This window comes from Rhea pennata, chromosome 6 (assembly GCF_028389875.1).
Source record: "Rhea pennata isolate bPtePen1 chromosome 6, bPtePen1.pri, whole genome shotgun sequence".
Lineage (NCBI taxonomy): Eukaryota > Metazoa > Chordata > Aves > Rheiformes > Rheidae > Rhea > Rhea pennata.
This window is the reverse complement of record NC_084668.1, coordinates 36,875,117-36,902,299: the sequence shown is the minus strand read 5'-3', so window position 1 is coordinate 36,902,299 and position 27,183 is coordinate 36,875,117. Positions and strand designations below refer to the sequence as shown.

At 40.7% G+C, this 27,183-nt stretch overlaps 2 protein-coding genes across 3 annotated transcripts in view; both read right to left on the bottom strand.

Moving 5' to 3' along the window:
• Positions 1–27,183, bottom strand: part of PTH2R (parathyroid hormone 2 receptor) — a 122,760-nt gene that overhangs the window by 39,661 nt on the left and 55,916 nt on the right. The window contains exons 4-5 of the mRNA XM_062579353.1: positions 8,281–8,371; positions 6,632–6,755 (exon numbers count right to left, since the gene is read on the bottom strand). The gene's annotated coding sequence lies outside the window, so the exon portion shown is untranslated. The remainder of the gene's footprint in view (positions 1–6,631; positions 6,756–8,280; positions 8,372–27,183) is intronic.
• Positions 8,393–27,183, bottom strand: part of PIKFYVE (phosphoinositide kinase, FYVE-type zinc finger containing) — a 143,185-nt gene continuing 124,394 nt past the window's right edge. For both annotated transcript variants that reach the window (XR_009958833.1, XR_009958835.1), the window contains one exon: positions 8,393–9,459. The gene's annotated coding sequence lies outside the window, so the exon portion shown is untranslated. The remainder of the gene's footprint in view (positions 9,460–27,183) is intronic.

Genomic DNA, 27,183 nt, shown 5'->3' with positions numbered 1-27,183 from the left:
ATGCAACATAAAGAACACTGTGGAAAAAGCTGGGAGGAAAGATAATTCTTTTTATGGAAATGTCTTCAAGTAAACAGTGAAGACTGTAGATAATGGTATGTACTGCATTAAAAAAAAATAAAAAGGAGTAAATGACTCAAAATTATAGTCTGCATTAATTATGTGCTTTTCTGAACTGTGGGCAGGCTTTTAAATTTTTTGGTAGACAGGAAATAAAATAATGCAAGTACTGTCACACAGTAAATGAATGTAATTGGTCAGAGAGATAGATGCAAACCTTGTGCTTGATATAAGTTACAGTGCTGGTTGAAAAATAAATCTTTAATGTACATTGTAATTTTGTTAAAAATGCCACCGTAGTGAATGCCTTTCAGTTGAACAGACCCCAAAGCAGTAAAAAGTTCAGGGAGAAGTACAATAGGGAAAGAAAATGAGCCATTAAAAATAAATCCAATGCTATTATGTTTTATAGTAAAATAACAGTCAAGAATTAAAATAAACCAATTCTGCTAATGTTATTAGTTATTTTTTTAGTTTCTTCCGTTCTTAAGATGTTGGCTCACTGAATTTTCCACAGTAAAATGACCTTTAAAAGATTGTTTTCTGGTGTTTTAGCAGTGAAGTGCCAGCAGTAAAGACACAGAATGTTCTTACACCCTGGTGGAGCACGTTTTCCACTATGCACACGTTAAATCACAGTCCAGTACAACTCTGAGGACTTCGGTAAGTAACAGATAAGGTACTGTCACTGGAAGGGCGTTAAATAGATGTACTCCACCTTGCTTCAGTTGTGGAAAGGAGATGGTAACTCAGCCATCCTCGGTGCATGGTCCCTGGGATGGCTCTGCCCAGCTCAGCTCTGGGCAGAGCCTAATGTGTAAGCAAACCCCTCACATTTGTGTTTTCTCTCCTGAGAACAGCAGTACTGGTGGTGTTGCAGGGCTTTTGCAGTTCTCTTGACTGCCTGGGTCACAGCACCCTTCTGAAGAGAAATTTTGCAAGGATATATAACGACACTGTAGTGAAAGCTGGATTGGACTGAAAGTCAGAAGCTTGTGGTAACGTACTGGTGGCATCCACTGGCTCTGCAAGAAAGGCTCTTTTCACTCAGGAACCTGCAGAAATGTCTTGCAGTGGGAGAAATTTTAACAGTTCAACCTATAGTCTCCAATTTACATATAGAAAGAGAAGAAATCACACACACAAAAAAAATACCTGCGTCATTATGGATTACAGGAAAATAACAGAATTAAACTAAGTCTGCTGATGTTAGTAATTATTTTTTTTAAAGCTTCTCCTTTTTATTGGAGAATAATGCTGAATTTTCAGCAGTATGCCCTCATGGCCAAAGAAGAAACAAGCATATGGCACACGGCTCTCTCGTCATCTTTCCATTCTATGAGATGATGGCAGTCTGAGGTATCTCCAACAAAGGGTATACTCACAGACATAAACACAGAAAACTGAAAATATGATGGAGAGTTACTCAAGTGATTATGCATATAACCAGCTCAAATCTAGAAAGCCAGTGCTCAGTCACTAATGAGACTAGTCAAACCAGAGCTATCTCCATTAAAGCCAGACAAATGTCTCTGCAGCGACCCACTCTTCCTGCCGTGGGCTCTGTAAGAGTTTATTAGCACAGAACCTGAGCTGACTCTGCATTTGTGCCTTAAAGTCCTGCCAGATTTTTTAACTCTGGCTCAAAGTCAGACCTACATACTCTCATTTCTGAGCACACAGTGCAGACCTGCTAGGATTATTTTGCCGGCACCTTGTTTGGGTCTGACAGGATTTGTCCACCTAGGAGCTGCAAATCAGATTACTTTAATTTGGGGTATGCCAAGCCCCGCTTGGGAGCAATTGAGGTGTATCCATGCAGAGCAGTGCATGGAACTAAGATGGTTCTGGATGGAGCTAGCTCAGTTACCTGTACAGGTAACCTGGATAAACCACCCACAGATGTATTCAGACCTGAATGTCTTACTGCTGTAGCAAAATAGGATATTTTTGCATAACCTTTATCATCTTCTTAATGGCATTACCATTTTTAGAGCTGCTATGAATGTAGATGAGGAAAAGAAGTATTTTTATGATGCACACTAATTTATATCCCTAAAACTCACTATAAGTCCAACTCAGCACCCACTGAATTCCATCAGTTTCATTAGGTTTCCAAGCTCTGTTGTTGCCATATTAAGTTTTTTTCTATGAACTTACACAGTCTGAAGCTATTATGAACATTACTGTATGTTCACAGCTCAGATTAATACTGGAAACCTGAATGGCACCATTGGAGGTAAAGTTATATTTCATCCACCCTCATCTTGCCCCTGTTCTTTAGCTCATTGTTCCAAAACTCTTTATTGCTACAAGTTTGATCATTGAAAGTTATGGCTAATCAGTACTCCTTAACTTGACCTGGATGCTGTTTAACTGTGTATCTCCTCCCATGACAACTCCAAAGTTTTCTTTGCATGGACAGAGAAAAAGGTTTCCATTCTCCTGCTCTACAGAGGTGTCCGGCGCTTCCTTGCTGGGTTTGACCCCAAATATGGACTGAGATATGGACTGAGATTTCATTTGTAAGAGCAGCCTTGAGTGTTCTTAAAGCCTCTTTGAAAGCACTCAGCTTTGCCTCACACTGAAGCTTTGCACATGTTCATCAATCCAGAACAGTTTGCAGGACTAGGATACCAAAAAAAGTCTTGCAGGTTCTCAGGGTGAATTTATCAATGTTTGTAAGTACCTGAAGGGAGAGTGTCAAGGGGATGGGGCTAAACTTTTCAGTTGTCCCATGTGACAGGACTAGAGGCAATGGGCAAAAACTGAACCACAGGAAGTTCTGCCTGAATATGAGGAGGAATTTCTTCACTGTGAGAGTGACAGAGCACTTGCCCAGAGAGGTTGTGGAGTCTCCTTCTCTGAGATAGTCAAAATCCACCTGGATGCAACCCTGTCTAACATGCTCTAGGCAACCCTCCTTGAGCAGGGGGGTTGGACTAGTTGATCTCCAGAGGTCCCTTCCAACCTTACTTATTCTATGATTCAATGATTCTAAAGACTGTTGTCTGCTGACATTATTCTTTAAATGAGGGATGGCATTTTAAAAAAGTGCAGAGACTCTTAATTTCTACTCCCTTCTAAGTGGCAGGCATGGAGGAGCGGTGCCACACTCTACAAGAGATGCAGGCAGATCTGGCTGGGGCCAGGCAGCACTTCAGTGGAATGACTAGTACATTTGTAGAGTCTGACACAGCTTTGGTTCCTGAGCTTGGCTTTATTTAACAGATGTCTCTTATGGAGCAGAAGGTACAAGTGGGGAAAAATGTTGCAGACTTCCATCAAGCAACATTTTATTCCTCCAAATTAATGAACAAAAGCATTGCAGCTAAGTAAGTATTGTGAGAGACCTTAGATACCCAAGACAGTACTGGAGACAGTCATAGACTGATACTACTTATGAACAGCAAAATATTCTTCCAGCAAAAAGCAGGGAGCAAATGTAAAATAGGATTTGTAATGACAGCTTTGGCTTTTTACTTTATATATATATATATTTTTTTTTTCTTCATAACTCAACCCTTGCTTTGCTATTTTCAGGCTGAAGGCATTCCTGCAAATTGCAGTCCTTATCACCACTCAGTGCTCTCTTCTGTTGGCTTCAACCATGGTTTATAGGTGCTTCCTAAATACACAACTCGTGTTTCTAGTATCATAAAGAACAGGCTGACAGGGCTATCAGGAGGTCCATCTAGTCCATACTTTTCCTCAGATCAGGATCAGCTATCCACAGATGCTCCCATCCAAGGATGACTGGTCTAACCTGTTTTTAAAAATATCCAGTACTAAAGATTTAACAGTATTCCCATGTGGCTTGTTCCACTGCTTCACAGACCACTTCCTAATAACATCTAACTTCTTTGAAAGTCTCTTTCCCCTAGTTTGCTTCTGGAGTGTGGTGTTAAGACTTCTAAGATGCTGAGACTGATTCCTGCCTTCATGGTTTCCTGTAGGGTCACATTAGGCTTCTGGCCTTTCACCTTACATGTCTACGAGAATCCCACTCTACACGTCTATGTGACACGTGTAGGTGTTTTGCTCAGGTCTACGTATTCCTTTCAAGGGTGAGGAATATAGAAGTAAGTGCCTTTATGACTATAACCTAAGCCTCCTGACACAGTTTTTGCCCTCTCTTTCTTTAACTATCTGGATTGTTGATAATGTAATAGTCTGGGACGGAGATCATCTTGTATTGTGCACTTCTGCGGTTTTACAAGGAAATAGAAAAAAATCTGTATGCAAAAGAAGAATTTCTATTTGCTTTGTACTGCTTCAGTAATGATCAGACCTGAAACCTTTCAAGGAGCAGACATTGATTTCCAGAGTGTTATACTAAAGCTGAAGAACAGAGAGGGACAGAGGGACACAATCTGATTATCTTGAGTCTTACCTCATCTACCAGTCTGGGCAACATCTACAGTAAAAACAGCCATGGGTTGAGTAGAAGTGATTGGAGAAACAAGGAGTTACCCAAAGTTTCACTTACAATTAATGACCTTTTGCACCCCCTTGGGCTGCTATAGCCTCCTAACTGGTTGTTAATCCCCCCCCCCCAAAGCTTAATTACTTCTGTGTAGCTCCAAAACACTGGACTATCTGATTAAAACATGCATGTCAATTACTGAATAAATTGAATTCTCAGCACTAGCAATTACAAACAAATAATTCCTTGTGATTACAGTGGGATTTGTGTGTGTGTGTGTGTGTGTGTGTGTGTGTTTAAATACACTGTATTAAAATTTCTCATTCAGTCACTATGGCTGGCTACTTAAAATCCATAAAAACAAAATACCAGGTAGATTATTTGACACACAACTCCAGTTACCACAACAGGGCTCAAACATAAGCAGTAACTTCTTTCCATAACTCTATGGACTAGAAATGCACTAAAGCAGAGAAAGACCCTTGAAAAATAAGATTTTCAGAAAATCACGATTGCCAGAGTTGGAGATTTATAAAGAGAGAAAAATCATATTCCAGTCCTTTGTCTTAACATCAGTTATAAAATTTTGGTGCTAATAATTTTCATGTGTTTTAGCAGTCTGTTGTAGTTTAATAACTGTAGCTCCCTAAGGAATTCTGCAGTGTTGTAAATAAATATTATTACAAGCAGAAGAAAGCAAACACCATTTACAGTTCTTTTTCATAACAACTTTAGATTTTGTATTCAAGGAGTATTCTCTCTTGATAAAATACTCATTTCTAAACTGGCTACTACACGCAAGTTAATAGAAACAGGAAAGAACCAGTAAGCTGAACAGCAGAAAATGCCTTGACATGTCATGAAAATTGCCACTATTTTACAGAAAATAAAATCATATTAAACTCATTGTCAGTTATGTGAATTATCTCCAAACATACTTTTAGATTAATAATCTAGAAAAATACTTTTAAAAGCCTCTAAGAAGTTCTTGCTCATACTAAATAGGTCTGGTTTAGAAGCATGTGCTGGAATTTAAGTGGTTTTGTAGGAATATTTCTGAAATGAAAAGTACAAATCAGAGAAGCAATCATTCAAGTAAGTGCATGCTGGGATTTCTTAGCTCAAGAGGACATACAGAACAAGAGCCTGAGTCTACATCTGCATAAACACCACCTCTGAGCCCTGCTTGCTCACAGCAGGACTTAACCAGCAAACGACATAAATACTTGTTTGCCTTTCAAAATGTATTAACAATTTTATTGGAAACTTCACTGAGAATAGAAGTTTTTTAATGTTCTATCCATTTCTACCTGTAGTCTCTAAAGTTGTTTTGGTTTTAATTCACTTTGCAGATGATGCTTATTTGAAAAGAGACTGGTTTCTGCATAAAGATGAAGCAGGAATTTGGCCATCAGTGTCAGTGGAACCACAATTTCCCAGAAGGAGCCTAATCACTTATTAGACGTAAGTACCGAAATTGACTTAAGCTTTTAATTATTTCATGTTCCTGCAATCTGAAAAGCTGTTTTGAATATTTGAGTTATGCCCCTCATGTGCAAAGCCACTTGTGATAAATGTGTTTCCAACGCAGAATTTTACAACCTAGTGGCTGCCAGGATCCTGGGAAAAAACACTTGGTTGTATATTCATTTATTTTTACATTATATCGTAAGTGCAGTCTAACACTTGCCAGACTGCTTGATAAATAAGAATAGCCCACATTAGTATGTCCTTTGTGAAGACAGGATGTCCAGTTCAGCCACATTTTTTTTTTAAATACATCTATTTTAAGATACCTCTCACAGTCCCATATACATAAGGAAAAGAACAGGAAAAAAACAGATTAAAAATATCTGATGTGTCCAAGCTTCATTTGATGAAAGGTGTTTTAAAGAATTTAGCCTCTTAAAGAATCTCCTCCTCCTTTAACTCTTTGCATGAATTTGAGATGGTAACAACAGTTTATATCTCTAACGCTGTTGATATGGAACACATTCATTTGAACTTTGGAACACGCTATGTTGAACAGAGGCCTAAATCTACAGCAATGAATTAAAAAAACAAGTAGTCAGCAAAAGGCAGTGTCTATAAGAATCTTACAGTCAATACTGGTACTACTGTGCTGTTATAAATTAGGCTTTATACCTTTCAGACAGGAAGTGGACCAAGTTCAGCACTTATTTTCATCCCACTGAAGCAGGCAGAGCTCAATCAGGTATGATTTTTTACTGTTTTGTTGAACACCTGGCTAAGGTGTGTGTAGAATATCCTGAAATTAGGAAATCAGGGTTAATTTGGTAATTCCAATGGTAAACCAGGAATGACAGAAGGCAGGTGAAAAAGACAGCACAAATAGATAGTGAACAGTGGAAAAATTGTGGCATGGCCACCATAAAATCAATAATTAAAGCACTTATAAAAATATAGCCAGAGTTTCAAAGAAAAGCATAGTCCTAAACATAGTGATAAGAACTCTACTGCCAATTTAGCAAAGCAGCTGCCTCACTTTAATCTCCTGAGGAATGGTTAGCACACTGTACTGTAAGTTAGCAGAGGTGTAATTTATCAGCTTACTGTCTTTGGTTCTAAGTCAGGAGGAGGTACAAAATATTCAAACCCAACATGTGCACCTGCATTCAGATCTCTGTATTAGCAAGCAGCAATACAGTATTTCCAAAAGACCAGCATAATGGTTTAATAACATATCTAAACCTCTCACCTATAAAAAGATGACATTTTTAGTTGCTTAAAAAGATGCGGTGTTTCTGTTAGTTCACATTAATACCCAAAGAATTTGCTGCAGTTCTCAGCAAATGCATCCACAGAACATGATCATCTGTTAGTTTATCAGTTAATAAATGTCTAATGATAATTTAAGCCTATACAACACACACACCTTTAAATAACATACAGAAAGCAATATATTAAAATGTATTTAATGTGGAATCAGTATTATCATAAAAATCTCAGTTCAGTGTATATGTGGGATACTTCCATTTTCATTTTACTTAATAGTTTTGTTAATTCTGTTTTCTTCTTTATTTTTCTACTCTTGAGCCTTGATTTGAACCTATTTCTCTATAAAGCTTTGGAATTTGCACATTTGCACAGGAAGAACTGCAGTGCAGAAGGCCTATGCTATGGATGCCCAGGTATTGTGTATTGCTGTCTCATTCTGCCCTCCTTACATAGTCTCTAAATACCTGTTTTAGGGTGTATAGTGGTTCAGATTTTTTCTCAAATCGCCATACTAAAAAAACGTACATAAGTTTGAAGAAAAGCATACTGCTGCCCTTCTGACTCCTCACACTGTGTCAGCAATGTAGAATCATAAAGTACATTTTTATAAGCATTAGAAAAGTTTAGTTCATATTTAGCTGTGTTTGGCTGAAGAAGAATATGAATATTTGAACAATATAAGATGTTTTATAATGTAACTGAATAGGGAATTTGATCAAATACAGTGAGAATTTATTACCTCTTAAATGTTTTATTGGTGTAAAGGCAAGTAAAATTCTGATCTGACAATTCACCTTTTAAGCTCTATGGGTTGCAAGGATAAAGCCATTCCCCTGTACAGATTTCTGTATTGCTACAATACAGTTCCTTAACTAGCAAATTTACAAAAACTGGCTCTATTTAGTGAATTCTTACGATAGTGGCACTCAGAAGATGGAACCTCCGGAATATACTGCATCAGTACATGGATCTGTGCAACTCCTGCTCTGGTTCTGTTGTGTTTGAAATGAGAAAGGAAAAAACAAAACAAACAAACAAACAAAAAAAAGCCTCACCTAATCCTCTCAGATAGCCACTACCAGCTGGTGGTTCTATTTGAAGGGAAGATTATCAAGGCTGAGGACACTTGATAGTCCAACGGTCTTTCTGCCAAGAGATAAAGGACAGAAATACAAAATAAATGATAAAAGAACCCAAGCTACAAGTTAAAGAGAAACATACATGGAACAGAACAGGTGAATGTCAAATAGAAATTACAAAAACGGGGATGAAGTTTGTAGGCTGAGACAACTTTTCTCGTTTGTGCTGGCTCCTAAACATGGCAGTATATAGGAAATAAAAACAGCTTACAACATAGCCATTGACTCCAAACTGAATAGACTCCAATTTAGGTGTTCTTGTTATCTTCATCTTTGCCTATAATTTTGTTTCCTCTGAAACTGGAGAAGCCAATTTATCTTTTAGGATGTCATCCAATCCATTTATTCATACCAGCTGCAGCCTTACGTGCTGCCATAGATCAGCTGGCTGGAATATTGTTCAAGTCCCATCATTATTTTTCATTGGGGGATCAGGTTGAATTATAGCAATTATAGTCACTTGGTTCCATGCATAAAGAAAATCCTCTGCTGAAATTGCAAGCAAAGTTATTCAAAATGTGTTTCTCTACCACTTCATTTGAGACAGTTTCAGTGATCCTGCCACAATGTGGTTTCAGACTGGGATGCAGACACTTTTTTTCTTCTCAATAATCAGAATCTAGCAACCCAGCTGTTATGTTACTTTTGTTTTGTTTGTTTCTTTGTTTTTAACTTTAAACCTAGTCACAGAAATTTGAAAGCTTAGCCCACAAATACACTACCAGCATTTTAAAGAATACATCGAGAGGTAAAAGTAGGAACAGAAAGGTTATGACTTAATAGAAACAATATTTCACGATAAGTTAAGCTAAATTCAGAAAAACTGAAATAAATTGTCCTCAACAAAGTATTTAAGCTCATGAGATCTAGGTTTATTTATATGTATAAACATGTTATTGAGTCATGGATTATCAGAAAAGACTGCAGAATAATAGTAGAGAGAGTGAATAACTGCATGAGGCTGTACTTAGCTGGAGCTGTTACTGTAGCACTGTCACCCAAATGGGAGGAAAATAAGGATGCTCCAATTTGTCCCCTTCAGCAGAGGAGGGTCATGGTCTTTGCCAGCTGTACCTAGCATGGTACTTGCAACCACTATAATGAACAGAGAATACAGAGGCAGCTGTGTTAAAAGGATGCGATGATGCCATCTTTAAGGTGAACATAGCCACTATTTAATACAACAGCTTGCACTTGCCTCAGAAATCAAAGGCATTGATCACTGCAACCAGATGTCAATGGCTAGTGGTAAGGAAAAACTTCTCTCTAATGCAGAGGATGGGAAGGGGCTTAAGACCTCAGGACCATATTGTGTTCAGAGATCAGACAAATACCTCACTCTTCAAACATCACAAAGTTAGTCAAGATCCAGTAAATGGGAGTCAGGCTAGTTCCTATCAATCTAATTTTGTCTATGTTGCTTAGTTACCATTAAAGCTGCTGTTTCAAGTCAAAATCTTGCTACCTGCCCTTCAGGCAGGGAGGCTATGCTTATCTATGTAATATTAACCCCAGCTGAGCAGAACTCTTTAATGCCTCCTTAATATTAAGCATGTGATTGAGTTCATCAGCCTCAAAGACAAGAAAAGGTAAATGAATTCTTCAAGCTAGATGTATATATTATATTCTTTCCTGGATTTTAGCCAAGCCCATACTTGAGAGGTTGCATAAAGAAATAAAGGTTTACTCTAAACCTGGAGATATAATTATTCTGTTAGTAACTGCTTTAAACAATATTAGCTTTACTAGAACTGAGTGTACCACTGATGGCTTGATTTCAGATGTATTTGGAAATAGTTCACTATATGTGTTAACAAATGGAGTAGAGAAACAACACAAGCTCAAAAATCTCTTTAAGAAGGTGCATGACTCACACAGCTTCAGCACTGCAAGTAAATAAAAGGTCTAAGGCCAAGCTTTGAGCCCTGAAAAGGAGCTGCCTTGCTCAGCCTAGGGAGCAAGCACTGCTTGTTTAATTACAGCACCCCAGAGGCATAGTGCAGTTCTGGGAATCCTGCCTTGCAGGAGGGGGTTAACAACTCACTCAGCAGCAGACTTTGAAGAACTGTCCTCTTAGGAAAACACTGCAGCTACTCAAGTTAGTGCTGGATATCACTGTTTATTTTGGAAGTGGACTCTCCCAGCATGCTCAGTAAGCTTCAATGAGAGAGGACACTTCAGCACAATGACTGCTCTTCCCAACAGGCTCCTTTTAGGCACTGTAGACTTTTATCACTCTTCCATTTAAAAACAACAAAGATGCTTAGGAAAATTAGTTAGACAACATGTGTTAGAAGCAAGTTCTTAAATAGTCCTTAAGAAGGCCTACTGGGGGGCATCAAAAGGGACCAAGCTCTTAACCAGAGAAATACCTCCTCCAAGAGCAGCTATGATGGTGGTCAGTATGTCTGCAACTCAGTCGCAGAGCTCTCTGCAACTTTGGTCAGAGGCTGGTTGGAGGTGGAAGACAGACAGCCCTGAGATTATACAGGTTTAGGAACATAAGCGGCAGAATCAAAGGGACCCCTGCTGTGTCTTTCTGTATTTCCCCAAGGCCTCTCTTATGTATCCTGGAAACTGAAATGTTTAATTTGAAGGCTTCTAAACCAGGCTTTTGTGTTATTCTCATAAGAATTTAAGCTAAGGATGTTAGTTAATAGGAAAGCCACTTTTTTCTTTTCTTATTTAATAATAGGAAAGCAACTGCTGATACCATATGGGTTTTTACCGTAAGTTTTTCTTTTTTTTTTTTTTTTCTTTTTTTTTTTTTTTTTACATATGCAACAGCATGGGTTTTTTTGTTATTACGTGTGCCGAAATGTTGGTATAAGTTTTAAAAAGGAAAACAGTATTTTATTAACATGCAATAATCTGTCCTGTTAAATATCACTGATGAATTGGCTCTTCAGGGAATGAGTCATCAAATTGACCTTTAACACTCTTTGCGATCACCAAAAGCTTCAAGCTAAATAATTAGCAAATAAAAGAGTGGAGAATGCAGTGTTAATTGGTAATAAGATATTTACTCTATTAAAAATAAAGCTTGCTCCCTTAATACATTACAAAGCTGTTGGACTTCATAGGGTGAACCAGAAGAGAAGAAAAAAAAACATAAATAATATTTTACAAAGAAAAAAGAAGGTATTCTATAAAGGAATTAGAAATGTTATTAAGAATCAGTTTGTCTGCATTACAAAGTTTGCCTAAAATAGTCCCTTGGAAATATCTATAAACGGATAAATAGCTGAGCCCTGCAGTTCCTGAAACATTACTTAAATTTTCTAGGACTGGAAATATGAGCTAGGCTTCTAATGTTCTGCTTTCAGTACTGGTATTTGTCTAGAAGAAAACAACGATGCCATATACAATCCTAGGAACCAGTTTTAAAGTAAAAGAATATGGCACTGGAATAATAATACAAGAAGGACAGTTTCAAACTGGAGCTTTGATGGAGCTGCTTGTTTGGTTCTGGAGAGGTTTATGTCATTCCAGGAAGCTCAAGAGAAAACAGGCTAGGTAAAGCTGATTTAAGAAGAAGGAACAGAAAGTGAGTTGCAAGAGCTAATTAGGTGCAAAAAACAGACATGACAGATATTTTCTTCTTTAGGAAGGAACCTTTTGGACAGTCCAAAAAATCCATTCCAAATCCACATCAAAGGTAATCCAGAGAAGGCAAAACTCCAGCCACAAGAGGTTGGAGTGCAGTAAGAAATTTCCCGTTGTCTTGAGTCAGACACCTAGTGCAACATTCCACTCCTGCCTGCGTCTGCAGACTTCCTGGACTGCATCCGAAAAGCCCACCCAGAGACACTTCTCCTATGCAGGCAAGATAACGGTGATCTCTAGCCTTGGGGAGCTCCTGCAGGCTCAGAGGCACAGTCTGGCAGAACCCCACAGCCACTTGATTTCATGCAAAATTGACCATCAGACCATGATTTGCTGCCCACTTCAGTGCACATCAGAGATACATACAGGTAAGACGACAGCAGTTTTCTTTGTGTTTGTTCCTCATAAAACCACCAACGCTGACATTACCATTTGGGTAATGTTCCAGTTCAATTCATTTCCATTCAGCTGTCTGTTTTTGTCACTGGGTGAAACTCTCTCATTACAGTGCTGTTTAACTCTTCAGGTAATTCCAACAGATAAGGTTGTTCAGATATAAAATGTGCACTGTATTTCAGACTTAAGACCAACTAAAGTTATGTTTTGCACTGTGGATGTTTTACATTGATATTACTGAATTGAATTAAGACAGTTGAACCAGAATGCCAGACTTTTTCCTGTAACAATTTCACCCAAACTAGTACATGGCAACAAAACTACGTATCTCGGCGAAGGAGAACACCACCACTCTCCGCAAACCCTAACGCTGCTCTTTCTCATCACTGTCTTTTCTACTCTGATTCTGAGAACAGGCTTGAAGTTAAGTGTCTGTTCTGACTCCTGCAGCCAATTTTCCCTGGGGATTCTCCAGCCATTGGTAAAGTATTGATTACTTTAGCATAACATTTGAAATGCCAGATATGCATTATGAAGAAGGAGATGCTGAAATCAGCTTGGACACAAAGAGGGGAAAATCAAGTCATCCTGACAGGAGGAAGCTGTAAGAAGTTGGTTTACCCTATACTAGACCATAATCCTGCAAATTGCTGCACACTCCTGCCAGGCTGAAAGCCCATGCAGTTTCCATTTCCCTGGGGCAGCACGGACGACACTCAGCACTCCATGACAACGCTGGGCACTCAGCAGAGCTGATCAGCTGACTGAATGGAGAAATTTGTTGCAAGGCATTCGTTTCACTGGGGTCAATAGTGTCAGCTACACCTAATGCACTTGTGTTACCACTTGCAAAAGTTACAAAAGTATTGATCATTCCAGAAGTGGATGTGGCAGGGTTTCACTAAAGGAGAGGCAGTAGCTCACTAGCCACAGGACACTGGGAGATGAGAATCAGGCTTTCGTTCCTCACAGATGAGGGTATTCAACTGATGTTACATTTCTGCTCCCTCTTTACACTCACATACTTCTGCCTCCGTCCAAAGCTTTTCAGATGTGCATTTATGTGCAGCAAAAAAAAAAAAAAAAAAGTCTTTGCACCTCAGATTTAAGACAGTATTAATGGATTTGTAACTGTTAACAGAATGATTTCAAACAAATTTGCTTCCGCAGGTTTTAAAGATTCCCAGCACGCAAGTGTCTTTTCCATGCATTTCACGCACATATGGTGAGGCCAGAGTAGCACAGGCTCTCACGGGTCGAGGAGAATGAGCTAAAGCAGTATTTTCCAGTAGGCTAAAGATATGCCACAGTGACCAGTATAGAAATGAAATTTATTTTCCTTTCCTGCAATTGGGATGGACAAAACCAAAATCTGACTGCAACCCAGGAATAAAAGAGGCATAAGAGACCATGATCCAACATGGTGCACAGGTTAATAGATAACCATGATTTATGTTTCTGTGCCTTAGCTTCCTGTGTTAACTTCCCTGGAGATTCTGCTCTCTCCCACTACTTAGAGACCAGTACCGATGTTCACATAATATCCTGCTTATAATATAGTCAGTTGTTTCTGCTGTCAATTTTCAAATGACATATTGGCATACGTATTAGTGCTACTGTCTGTACTTGACAACACAAGGAGCTCTCTGAAAAGCAGAGAAACAGGAAAGTTACAGAAAGAAAGCTGGAGAGAAAAGTTAGTTACAGCTTACAATGGGCAAATCATCATGGTGTCCACAACCTTAATCATGGTGATCTACTTGCAGATGATGTAGTCAGAAACCACAGGCATCCTGGGATAGCATTCAAGAACATATAAAACGTGAGATGAAAACATCAGGGGCTTAACAGTCTTAAGCTCTTCGGAGCAGTGAGAGGTTGATGCAGTACACATTATGAAGGGCAAAAAAAAGGGAGGAAGAAAAGGAAGACTCACATGACCTCCAGGTGCCCACCTTAATTGCTAAGTTCTCTTCCAACACCCTCTTTAATGTCAGGTGGGAGCTACTGCTAGAAAAGGCAGTCCAGAGGAGCTAAATTATGTCCCTACCCAGAACTGCCTTCTCCAGAAGCTTCTGTCTTTCCATAGTCCATAGACGGGATGTAGGACCGTCTCAGCTCATTAGGTAGGTACCTACAGTTGGGTGCTGTGAAAAGCTTCTCCTGTGTGCTTTAAAATACAAAGAAAGTAGTATTGGTGAGCAGGAGTCTCATAGAAATTAGCCGAGTGCAGTATGCTTGCACGCAGATGGAAAATAAGTAAAACAAACAACATGCCTGCTCTGGCTTGTCAAAATGTTTTTGTTACTTTGAATAATAAATGTTCAGACAATGCTTGCCTTTTATTACATATATATATTTTGAACTGTAAGTGTTGTAAATCATGAAAATATTGTTTCATACCGAGCATTGTACTTTATTTGTCAGTGAATAGGAGCACAGCTATTAGTAAATACTCTGCAGAAAGCTATCTTTCTTGCTGGATGTCAGCATGTTTTTGTACAGCTCAGGCAAAGGAGCATTTGAATGTGGACAGCAGAGATATGGCTGCCTTTGTTCCCACCAAACTGTCAGCCACAGGTCTGACAGATCCTTCTGTTGAAATTTTGAACAAGAAAAAGTTTGTGGCAGATAATTAGAGGCAGCAATGCAGTTTACAATGAGAACTGATTTTCCCCTCAGAGGATAAAAGTATTCTGAATTTTCTCTTTGAACAGTCACTGTTCTGGTGTACCTCGCTGCAGAATACCTTTGAAGGTTTTCCTTGATCTTACTGCTTTGCTGGGATGCTTTTTGCATAGACAATAACTGCATTAGAGAGCTGTTCTTTGCAAAGCACCAGACATCCCAGACACAACTTTCTCTTAACACCTAGTTGTGCCTCTAGGGACTATTCTATGCTTTCAAGAACCTAAGAACATCCAAATTACTCCAAAATTACTGCTCTAGCCTGTTCACTATCACCTAATTTGGCCACGTGGGAGAGCTCTGCTGGCATAGCATTCCCCCCTCAATCCACACACTGTGTGGCACCAGAAGGCCCCGGCCCTCTACTGTCAGCTCAGCTCCTTGGGAGACGGTAGAGCAAAGGAGGGTCCTATCTCCCTGCTGATGTTATTTCAAAGGAGACTTGTGGGACTGCCTAGGGCCTGCTCCAGAAAGTTAGAGAGCTTGTCTGAGAAGGGCTTTCTTTTCAAAGTGGGGAGAAGAGAATAGGGGGGAGAAGGCAAAGAGGAGAAGAGGCATAGGAAGAGCAGCAGCTTTGGACCTGTTCTACTTTCTTTTCCTAGTCTTTCTACAAAAGGAAAGAGAACCTTCATGTCCATTCCTACTCCACGAATAACAGAAGAGCTTCACAACCGTTTTTCATGGAGTTGCTTCCTGTGACTGGGCCACACCAGAGGAGTCTAGAGATCCCGATGAAAAAAAAAAAAAAAAAAAAAAAAACTCATTTTCCTCCAGCTGCTGTGGCTCCTCCATCCCCCTAAGAACACTGCCCAAACTTGGAGCCCCCAGGACTCCTAGATGGGTTTGGTCCTGCAACACAGCATCTTCCAAATCCTCTGCAGCCCTTTTAGAAGAAGGAGAAAAAAAAGACACACAGGGCATTAAGCAGATCAAGAGGATTTGTGGCAGCTGCAGGAAGCCAGAGTCACCATTATTCATGGCTGAAGGGCTCACTCAGCATTAAATTTATGAGTCTATCTGTTGGCCTTGCAGCATGACAACTGTAAAGACGCTCTGGCAGCTGTTCTGACATTTTAGTATCACATGCATTAAGCCATAATATTTTGCTTACATAAATGCTCCTATAAAGCACTCAGGATTTTCCCATGGCCCTAGACTGATGGCTTGAATTATCCCATGATCCTGCGCTTGCAGAGCAGTTGTGAGCCTGGGAAGCTATGCACCAGCCTTGATGAGCAGAAGCTGTGCTCTCCCTCGCTCTAGGAGCATCTGGTCCTTCACACTCCAGAAGCACCCTCTGACAAGCCGCACAAGCACCTGCTGCCTGTAGCTTCAGCTTGGCAAGATTAACTTTGTCAAGCTAACGTTACTCTTCAGCCTAGTTCATTTAAACTGTTTGAAACATCTAACCAGATTGGCCCAAACTCCTTTGTAATCCCTCCTGTTTCATACTTTCAGTTGTTCCACATCTACTGCTAAGCCATAGAATGGTTGGTGAAGTATTAATATTGACCCCTGCCAGTCCCAGAGGTAACTACTAACACCAGCTATGTATAAGGGTCTTTTACCAGACTGGTATTTGCTGTGGACATCTATTAATACTCGAGAGTCACTCAGCAACAGGTGAATAGTTTTCTAATGTACTCACTGCTGCAGCCTAGTATCTTCTAATGGAAGCATCTAAGATTTTTAGAAAGAAAGTGTGAAAGATCTCATCTCTCTATTACGAATTCATTATAACAAAGTTCAATTCCTGTGCATAGTTTCCTAGCAAATTAGGTAACAGCTAGGACTTAACTGCTGAATTAACACCCTTGGATTTTCTATAAAAGTTCTGAAAACTTCAGGAGTTCATTACACTCATTTTGTCCAAAAAAAGATACAAACACACATTTCTTTAATTCTTTTTTCCATATTCCAGTGTTCATCCAGAACACTGATTAACTAGCTTCTCCAGTACAATGCTGTCATGGCTGCATGAGGACCTAGATGTCCTACTATGCCACCTTCTCTTTTGGTGCTCGCAAAAACAGGTCACGGCCCTTGCAGACAAGGTGCTTTTCCACAGCTGCTCAAATCGACCGGCGACGCTCTGCCAGGCAGAGCCCGCAGCGCAGCCCGCACGATGCCCTGCAGTGCCGCAGTGCAGTGCTGCCGCAGGCGCGGGCAGGCGCTGGAGCTGCCCAGCAGCAAACTGCTGCTCCTAGAAGGAAATCACTGCGGTTTGGAAACAAGAGCAAAGCAGCGTATGCTTTGCACACCTTGTGCTTGGGAACAGATGGGCAATTTTGGCAAAGATACTGCAAAAGACTCCATGTGGAAAATTTCTGAAGCAATAATACATGTGCCTTACATTACATAATCCTGCTGGTCTTTATATCAGGGATTGTTGACTAACTCTGATAAATGTCTGCCTCACTTACAGTATCTCCATATTTAAAAGGAAAGAAAAAAGAAGAAAAGCAGCCAACTCTCACCCCAAAGCCCCAAACAAACAATCCACGTATATCAGAAGTTAGCTAACATCCCTTTTCCTCCAACATCACGAACGTCTGTGCTTGGGATTTTCAGAAATGGTTACAGTCTGATTAGCTCCACATATAGCTGTCACTTCCTTCGAATAAAATACGTTTTTGAAAACAGAAGAGTTTCAACAGGCACACCAATTCTGCAATACGAACGTCCTCCCATACTGTTATCCAGAAATAGTTGCCGTTAATAAAATCAAGGTGCTTTTAGCCTGATTCAACACGAAAACATTCTCAAGTATAAGCAAGCCCAAATATCCAACCAAAATTAGTCCAGGATCCCATGTCAAGACAAACATTTCCCACCTAAACTCTCCAAGCAGCCTAAGCCAGTTCCAACGTGACCAAGGGAAACATGTCCCAAAACGAACGAAGTCTGAGACTTATTTCTGTGCCAATAGTGTCTATTTGCCAGAGGAACACACAGCTGTGCCCCACCAGGCCTCGCAGCACCAGCTCCCCGGCCCGGCTGGCACGGTGGGAGCAAGGCTGCTTTATGCAGCTTTGTTGCGGTGGGCACCAAGTGAAGGCGGTCTTCAGAAGTGACAAAACAAATTGATGAAAAAAGTTAGTTTTCTACTACAAATACAGCATGTCAATGCTAAAACATTTTTAATATGATTACTTTAAAGAGCAAACTTTAGAGCAGAAAATCTCTGTAGCAGTCACAGTTTTGGCTCTGAGTCAAATTACTTGCTCTTTATTTGTCTTCTAGATAAATTTGTTTACATTACTCTCAGATGAACACTCTTGCTGTTGCTAACAGTACTGTAGTGCCAACATTGCTCTATATAAGCAAGATGGTTTTTGTTAGCAACACAGCCACTACATTCCAAATGCAAAATTTATTTTAATTATGGACAAGACAACCCCTAGGAGATTTTTTTTTTTTAAAATGTTGAGGATGATTTTGAATCACCAATATAGCATAAGTGTTGTCTAATACCTCGGAAAGTTACCTTGGGAGAGACTAGAAATTGCAGTGCATTTGACAGGAATTCTCTTTTTCTTCTACGCTTGCTTTTAGCATAGGCAGCTAGAAGAGAGATTTTATTCATCAGTTGCTTTCAACATTCTTTAACCAAAAAAGAAATCAAGAAGAACAAAAACTCTTATTGTGGCTACTTCCTGCCACATTTGGAGGGTAGTTACAATATGACCTTTACTGAAAGCCATAAAAATAGGCCTCTTACTTCCATCATAGGACATTTTTATTTAGATACATTCAGACCACTATTATTTTATTAGTTTATGTATTACCGTATTATTCAAACCATTATTATTTTAGCACTAGGCATAGTTAAAGGGGTAGAAATGAAACACTGCTCTCTCCCCTTAAAACATTCTTAAAACATTTTTTAAAGCATTATAACATAGCCAAAAAAGGAAAATAGAATATCAGTAAGAGTGCATTAACTCTAAAGCATACATGATGTAGAACATCATACACATATGTAAGAGCTTACTAGACCAGAAACTGTGTCAAGAGATGCTAAAAATGTTTTTCAGAAACTACACAGTTATTTATTCCCAACCTCCTCCTTGTCCTTCGAAACATACACCTATACATGATTTTCCTCTTCATAACTGGAAAACATTTTTCAATTATTTTAAAGTCCTTGTAAGCATCCTTCTAGTTTTCTGGATCTATTTTTCAACTCTAACAAGAGCCTTTTTAAATAAAAATCAAGTGACAATCCATTTACTTTAGGTAAGCAATTGCATCTCTGTGTAGATTTTATAGCTGGAAGTATAAATTGCAAGCTGCTCTATCAAATAGCAAAAATAAGATTTCACTTGAACAGAGTCATTGCATCTTCAAAATGAAACTCTGGAAGAAGGGAAAAACCTTAGGCTAAGTATGACAAAGATCCTTGCCTATCATGTCATTTGTTCTGTTTATACAAGAAAACACAGATCAGAATTTGCATTTTATACTACCTGCCCGCTAAGCACAAAGGGGACTCTCTTCCTGGCAGAGCATCCTAATCCTGATCCACAGATGTTTGGCACATCATTTTTAGCTCTTTGACATTTTAAAGACTACTTTTAAACTAGAAAAGACTACTCTTAAGCTAGAAAAAACAAAGTATCAGTTCACTAGGAAATTCTTAACACAAGGTTTTATGTTTTGCTTAGATTTCTGTTTTGTTTTTGTATTAAATTTTTCTTTAAGAGGTCTGAAACAAAACTGACGGAAGTTGACACAGGTGCCAGACCCTGCTGCTATGTCCATTAGTTACAAGCGTTTACAAAGTGCCAAACTACTCTGTAGAAGTGCTCTTCTGAAGACATATGCTGCAGATAAGAAAATCCTGCAGAGACTGAGATACATTAAACATTATTGAACTATGAGGGATCCATTAAAGTCAGCAATACAGAAACTTTTAACAACAGCACATCTTTGAAGACCTACTTTCAGCACTACAAACTGACAACAAATTTCCTTTGACAGACGAGATATGAAATACCACGTGATCCCAGCGGACAGGTTGTGCAGACAGCCGCTGGGAGGAAGCGCTCACAACACAGGCGTAATACATCAGTCTGGATCAGGACAGAACATGCATCACCTTGGGCCTCCAAAACAAAGAAAGCCAAAGCCTCAGGAGGAAATGGATTTCATTTCCACGACAGGGAACTCTGGCTGACATTTCCTAACATCTCTTTCTCTCTTACTATAAGACACGTGTGGGAGTGGTGTGATGTAAAACAACACATCCTAGGCTAACCCTGATACGCTTGTCTTCACTGAGGTGCCACAACACCTGCCTTAGCAAATGAAGAATGAAGGAAGGCAACCTTCTCTTAGCACAGACAGGACCCCTGCAGAGGTGAGTATCCGCACGTATCCAGGTGCTATGTTTTCACATTTAATTAAGTTCTAATCTTTAGGAGAATTGAATGATCTGAGCATCAAAAATTCCCAAATCTTCCTTCTTTCTAATTATATCATCATGTAAGAAACTGAATCTGATTCATTAAGCAAACAAAAGCTGTATCAGCAGAGTTAGCGCGGAGAGCACCACGGTCGAGGACCCCACACCAGTTTGCAATGGTGCAGGGAGCACGGACCAGCATAGAGGGAGAGCAGACACTCAGGAGTGGCGGCAGCAATAGCAAGACTCACCACGGCTGCATTACCCTTTGGTGCCCTCCATCCTCCCCATTGCTCTCAACAAGGGCATAAGAGACAGGGAACAACTTTCCCTTGTTTCCTTCTAGTCTATAACCTGCCAGTAACAGCAAAATTATCCAGAAGAGGATCCTGGAGCCTCTGAACAGAGAAAACACCATCATTTTCCAGTGAATAATGGGGGGACTTCAGACCTCCTCTCCTCTCACTCAGCAAGGATACTGTCTTTCTGAATATTTTCTTGCACTTCACTGCTTTTTTTCCTCCTTTGAATATATAAATCACTGATGGATAGCTAGTGACTGGTACTGGCTTAATTTCATAACATTCCTTTCCTCTGTTGTTTCTCTCTGCCTTCACGACATGGTGGTGTAGAATAAATCACTAAAATTTCACTGCAATGCTCAATTTGAATCCAACAAGGTTCAATAATCCCTTCAATACTGCTTTCTTCTATTGTATTGGCCCAGGAAAGTTCAAAGACAGATTCAGGTTCTCCTGAGAACAGAAGTGCCTCTGTCACTTAACTGGGTCATTTGGTCTTTGAAAGAGATGTTCACCCCTAACTCAGAGAGGAGCTTAGTGCTTAGAGCTGGCATGTTAAAATTGTTCTTCAAGAGATTACAAACACTCAGAAGCCCATTAGGCACCGTCTGTATCCTTCCCCCTTTTTCCCAGTTGAATTCACAAGAACTCGTAACATTCACTTGCATTATGAAAAGTATAATACAAGTGTAAGCTACTGCAGCCTTTCAAGGGAAACTATTCCACTGCTTTCAAGATTTTTCTTTTAGTGTATTTTACAGCTTCCCATCAGCACTGCATACTGCAGATGTCTGTTTAAATTCTCTGCAATGTATTTTAAAGCCTTATTAGGCTGAAATGACATTATCGTTCCACTCCTTGGAAAAAAACAGTATGACGGCTGCTCTGGACAGACAGGGAAGGAAGGAAACACACAGACAACCCCTTTTTAAGCAGCAATAAACACAGCAAAAAAAAAAAAAAAAAAAAGTGAGCTGCTGTATTTTGCTTCCCTTATCAATATCTACTAATTAGATATCTACCAATATTTACTAATAATCATATCTTCATTGACAGTAAAGTTTAATGGTATAGAAACTGTCATCACAGAACTGCCGTATTCAAACCAGTCCTTAACGGATGGGTAGCTACAGCATGGATAGCTTTTGCTGAGTTGATCTTTTGAGGCTATGTCCACACTTGACTTTTTGTACTTGTTACCAGGTTCCTTAACTTCTTTCAATGTACATCCCATCTCTTTCCACACGTTTCCCTGTGCTATTTCTTTCCCACTTGCCTTTCAAAAACCATTCTGCAAAATATTATTTATGAAAAGCAATATAATACAAAACTGGCCCTGAACAGTGCTGTGTCTGCTCCAGATAACTTGGATCACACCGGAAAGAAATCCTGCAACCACCATCACCAGTGCCCCAACAGCCAGCATCGCCTCACGCCTGCTTGGTCGCAAGGCAATGCAAGTTGCATCAGCCACAGTTTTGAATAGAAACTTCGCAAGCAGAGTTTACTGTTGCCCAATTCCATGCTGTGAGGAAAAAATACCCCCCCCAATGCTGGTAAAGTTTAAGTAGCCTTTATGTGCTTCTTGGAAAGAACCCAGGTCATTTATTTATCGTGTCAGTACATTCGGAGAACTGCGAAAATTCCCAGAGCCATTTGTTATTAAATGAGTTACAGGTTGTCACTAACAGTACTTTAAGACTCCCCAAACTGAATACGGCTGTACCAATTTTAAGGATTTGATTGTATAATCTCAGAGTGCCTAAGAGATACAAGTTAAAATTGTCTGGAGCTGTTCAGAAGTGGTTTTGAAGATTCCTACCCGCCATTCTTCTGAACTGTGCAGAAAACATGCTAGTCTTAGGGAAAGACTGATTAAACAAGCATTTAAACTTATTTTGAGAAGTGTCATTAATGTGTTCAAGATGTCTGTTTACATACAGCAAGCAAACATACTGTAACAGAATGAGCCAAAGGCTAATTATTTTTTTTCACTTTTGAATGTAGTTACTACATTACAGTGCAGAGGTGATTCGTTAAGGAGTGCTTGTTTGCAGTAGTCTGAGATCAAATAAAAGCGGAAAAAATTACTTAGGAGAAAAGAGCTCCTTATTTCATAGCATACGGTAAGACATATAACAAAACAGAGGAAAAAAACACCTAGAAACACCTATTAACTTTTCAAATTCACAGAAGCATAAACTGTGCTGGAAAATGAACCTCACCAATGATTAATGGTCCAGAGCATATGCTTCTACAGGGGAAGCCACAAGGAACAGGAAGAGTCATGAAAGACTTCAAAACTATCTCATTTTCTTCCTCAACCTAAAGCATCTGCAGTACCAATAAATGAAGGAGAAACTTTTGACTCGTTAAAGGAAGCAGCACCTCTTATAAAAGCATAGCAATTAGGGATGGAAAGATTTTAGGGAGATGGACTAGAATACCTGCCAAATAATTGCAGCTCTGTGGCGTCCGGGCCGCAGTTTGAAGAGGCTGGGTTGAGACAGCCATGCAACAGGGCTGCTAAAAATTCCTTAGAGCTGATAACTAATCATCATCATCACTGCTGAGTATTCCAGAAGTTTTTTTTTTTTTTAATTGTCTAGCATCAAGCATCATTAATTGCCTTTAAAGACTGCAGAACGTAGACAACATAAATATGGATTTCTTGTGCCCGTGACAGTGATGACTTTCCTCTCCAGGGTCCGGCAGCAGCATGACAAACCACGGTCATAGCTTATTAACCTGTTGTGAGAGGAAAACGCTGGAGGCTTTTTACCTCTCACCCATCTCCCTGCCCTGCTCCTGCTGCCCTAGCCTGAGCCCAGGTTCCTGGTTGGTGGCCGAGCGATGGCGGTGGGGTTTGGCTCCAGATCTCACCTCTATTAATGTGAGTGCATGCGAGGGAATTAAAGCAGCACTTTGGATTCCTTTCCGTATTATTCATAATTTGTTGTCTGAATAGATTACAAATATCAGTGCACAGAGAGGTTTAGGTGAGTTGCTTTCCATCCGTTTCAGCCCAGGGCTTTGCTCAGTCACGTACAGTATAAATCATTTCGGCAATGTAGCTCTTTGCAGGGCCTTGCTGAAATGGATTTTACAGGCAGCCCTGTGGCATTTGTGCATTATAATGTATTTTCATTGTGGTTGGCAAGGAAAAGAAAAGGTAACATTTGTTCTGTTTCCTTCCTGGTGTTCAGGAAAAAGGAAGGAACGATGGGGGTGAGGGGAAAGTTTTTCTAGATTTCTGCTTGAAGCAGGAATGTTCCCCCAAAAAAGCTTACTTGCACGAACACACGACAACACTATTTCAGGATAACTGGATCTGTGTCCACATGACCTGAATTTATGAATCTGATTTGTGAAAACAACCTTGTCAGAAGCTTAAAACATCAAAACAAAGCTTTTCAACTTTGTAAGAACTTTCTGATTTGCTCCACTTCATCTCCTATATCCCCTTTATCATATAAAATAAGAGACTACAGGGTTGTTTTTTTGCAAAAAGTGTTTTCCTCCGATAATTTCAGAGCTATTTCTAACCCTTGGCCTGTGATTCAGTAAAGCATGCAGTATCTGCATACACATGAGTTCTGATTACATTAGCATAAGCATACCAAGATAAACCCAGATACTAGGGGCTTTTCTACTTTGGCTTTTTATATATTTCTTTTGAAGAGAAACCACGGTAACTGGTCGCGGTCAGAAACCCCGACGTGCTCCCGCACAGGCACGACTCCTCTCTCCCTGCCGAGGGGGTGCCGGCACAGCGCAAAGTCGGGCTTTCCAAAGAAGCCTTGGAGTAATAACGTACAACTCTGGGGAGCAAAGAAAGGAGGGAGGCAGGACCTGTCCTCGGGGCCAGCGCGTCCCCGGGGCTCAGCCAGCTGAGCCGAGCGCTGTGGCCGGGGGAGGACACGTGGCCCCGGGACGGCTCCTCAGGAGGTTTCACCACCGAGGATGCCCATCGCTGGGGACTTGCCGAGTCCCTGCAGACTTGGGCACGAGAACACAAAGTTAACTAATACTCAGAGCAGTGCTGTGGTAGTCAAGGCAAGCACTAACGCAGGAATATTAAACAAATTTACCTTATACCATTGTTAAAATAGATGCTATTAGAGCCTTAGGAAGGGTTCTTGTTTCAAAAAGGAGCAAAAACTTATCTTATCCACAGTCATATTCAGCATCAAAGAGTTTCAAATCACCACTGTTTGCAAGCAGAAGCACACTTAGCAATTTAATTCCAAATTACAATGCAGAGTGACTGCGTCCATCCCATTCAGAGCGCCACTCTAAACGTAGAAAAGTGCAGAAATTAAATATCTGTGTTAAGAAGCATAGAATAAAGTTTAAATAATGACAGAAAAAAACCATGAAGTTTAAGACTTTTGGCACTTCCTCTCTTAGACTCTTCAGTATAAACCAATACAATCTGTTATGAAGAGCTCCAGGGAATATAATAGCAATCTTTGAACACAGAGTCTAGGAAACCTAGTAACGTAGAACACACGCTTTCCTCTTGTCATTCTCAAATAACCTGGGGAAGATATCAGGGGAACTGGAGCTGGCTTTTTGGTTTACAATGTGTACTAGGAGGGAAAAAACATTTCAAAGAAACCAAAACATTACAAATATGGATAAATTACTTAGGAAAAAGACAATAACCTCATGACCAATTTTGACCATTTTGCGCACTTCCATCATCTCCGCTTTGCCTACTTCCCTTCATAAGCTTATTTATATTTTTCAGGCACAGAATCAGAAACCACAGTGCTCTGCCTACTGCAAAAGCAAACGTCACTGAGCAAAATTTAACCCTGCAAGTTTTTCTTTATTTTGCACAACTGCCCCTTCCCAATTCACGTATGGTCTGCTGAGCAGCACGAAACCGTCGCTAGTGCAGAGCCTGGGGGCCAAGCCAGGCCAACGCTGCCACCCGGGGGGTGACAGGGGCCCGCAGCGCTACGTCCCTGCCCTCCCTGGGGACACGATGCGGCCGGTGCCCTTGGCGGGGCCGTGCCAGGTGTCGGAGGCGCACGCTGCTCTGCTTTTGGTACCTCTCCCGTCTTGCCCAGCAAAGCCTGGGGCAACGCGAACGGCCGTCACTAAAGGCGGCTTCAAACTTCTGCTCTGTGATTTCCGCTGAATCCCTTAGTCCCCCCGCCAAGCCGCAGGGGCAATCTGCACCTGCAGAAAGCGTGGCCGATAACGCTGCCCTACACAAGACATGCCGAGCAAAGACGTGCACGCGCGACTTCGACCGGTGACGTGCTGAATACAGATGTTCAGGAAAGCCGAACGCATCCCTAACCGGCCAGAAAAGGCGCGGGGGGCGGTCGGCAAGTCATCCCGCTCCTTAGCCACAGCCCGCCTGGCAGCGCTGCTCCAGCTCCGTGTCACAAGCGCATCAGGCGCAGCTGCGGCTCCAGCCGCTGCCCGAGGGACGGCAGAGGGAGGTGCCGCGCGTCCCGCCAGCTCGGCCTCCTCGGCTCAGGCGGAGAGGAAGCGCTGGCTTTGCTGACCTGGGACGAGCGCCGACTCCCACGCTTCGTGGGACGGGCTGGCAGCAGCCGTGCGCAGAGCGGCAAAGGGAGCTAAAGGCAGCGACTCTTGATTTCCACAGAAAATAGCCCTTGCCTGGCAGCATTTGAGCTGCATTTCAGTGCTACTACTTTTTTACATGCCAATCTCTCCATGACACTTTTCCCAGCATTGCTTCCAATGGAGCATATAGCTTAACTGACCTTTTAGTATTCTTCCCAAAATATTTAGTTTCTTTCTTGACATAGGCAGAAGGCGAGTAACAGAAATAGCTGTATGTGATCTATACAGTCTGAGCGGAAGTTCACATCTGCACAATTGATGATTTGCACTGCTTTCATTTAAAAGGCACGGATGCTTTCCAGTGTGGAAAAACACATTATCGATAAACTCTAATAGATTGTATTTTGCCTTTAAAAACACCGTAAGCAAGCTGTGCCGTTCTCATAGCACAAGGGCACACACTTGCCCTTTTAACCTCAGTTACTTTTACTCCATACTAACCCGGGTAATCAGCACACATACAGACCACATCCTTCAAAATAAGGCATGAATTGCACAGGCTTTTAGCAATCCATTGCTACAGATGCACTAGATTGTCAAAAACAGTTTGGTGTACCCACATGGCACTGGTGACTCTGCCAAAGACGCTTTCTTACAAGCTGCAGGTTCTCAGCCCTTTCAGAAAACGGACTTTCCTGAGGCTCTCTGGAGTTGAGAAGTCTAAAACACTCCACATCGACACAAATATTTCTAAATGGAGGCTGTACTTCCCAATCCTATTAGATGCTGTTCCTCCTAGCCAAAGAGGGCACATGCTGTCCTCTTGGATTAAGACATTCTTTCATAGGACACAAAATGACCAAAAACTATGTA